Here is a 1,383-nt window from a genome sequence, read left to right on the forward strand (position 1 = left end):
CACACACACACACACACACACACACACACACGTGATTTGTTCAGCACTTATTTTAAAGCAGCTTTACAGTGATGATAGGAGAATAAAGACTCAGTGATGCTAACCGAGTTCAGTTGTGCTGTAAAGAGACAATAGTTCATTGTTCAGCTGAAGTTGGCTCAGGAGCTGTAGAGATCGAGACACGACTTCCGCTTCCTTTGCTCTTCACTGACGCTCAGCAGAATAAATGAGCATAAATGTTAGTAAGTCCCCTGTGTAACACAGGCATGTTTGGCAGATATTACACACCTCTCCTTAAAACAATTCGATCACATTGATGGCGTGGGAATGTTTGTGTTGGTCTGAACAGATCCATTAACCATTTAAATTAAAATGTTTATCACACTAAATTTTCCCTTAGATTATTTGTCTTGGTGTGAACAGGCCTCAAATCAGTTCCTCATAGTGGGTTTAGCATGCTGTATTTGTTTAGCATATGCATTGTTTCAAAGCAGCTTTACAGAGCATCATACATTAACAGACTCATAGTTTAGTGTCTAGAGACTGAAACCTTAAGGACTCCGCCCCGGCTCTACATCGCTCATAATGCAGTGATCACAGTGAGTTAGCTGGGTCACTGTCTGAACTGTTAGATTAGTTTATGATTGTCTATGATCCTGGATAAGAAGATAGGGCACGTGTAGATGCAGTGTTAGGTTAATAACCACAGTTCATCTTAAGACGTCTCTGAACGACACACACTGACCACAGGCCTCAGTTTAAACCCTCGGGTTAGCAACACATGCTAGGACTGAAGCTGGATAGTCTCGGGTTAGCCTCCCAATGCAGGGAGAATAATATTAGCCCAAGCCACTCAATATATATTAGAGTACAGTTATAAAGCTGGAGATGTTTCTTTGCTATTAATAAGACCTGTTAGATGACGGCTCCTGTTCGGCTCTAACCCTAATCAAACACAACTGAACTCGCTAATAAAGGCTCAAGGCAGTTTTGTTGAAGGCTGGAAACACGAGGAGCAGTTCACGGTCCCATGGTCGAAAACAACAATACAATACTGCCACCATGTGGAGCATTAGCGTAATGGCACTCACCAAAGGTTGCCAACCACACACCTAAAGCAGCTAATGTTCAGTGTGTGTGTGTGTGTGTAGTAGTGTAAATTAACGAAATACTAATACTCTCGTTACTGTAATTGAGAACTTTTTCTCAGGAATTGTACTTTTTAAAGTAGTTTTTAAAAAAGTGTACTTTTACTTGAGTACATTGTAAGTGCTGTATCGGTACTTTTACTGCGCTATTTCCCCTAAACCTGCCGTCGCTACATTATGTTTATTTATTATTCCTGTCAACATGATTGGCTAAAGCCTAGTTCACACTGCCCGA

The sequence above is a fragment of the Pseudorasbora parva genome, chromosome 20 (assembly GCF_024679245.1).
Source record: "Pseudorasbora parva isolate DD20220531a chromosome 20, ASM2467924v1, whole genome shotgun sequence".
NCBI lineage: Eukaryota > Metazoa > Chordata > Actinopteri > Cypriniformes > Gobionidae > Pseudorasbora > Pseudorasbora parva.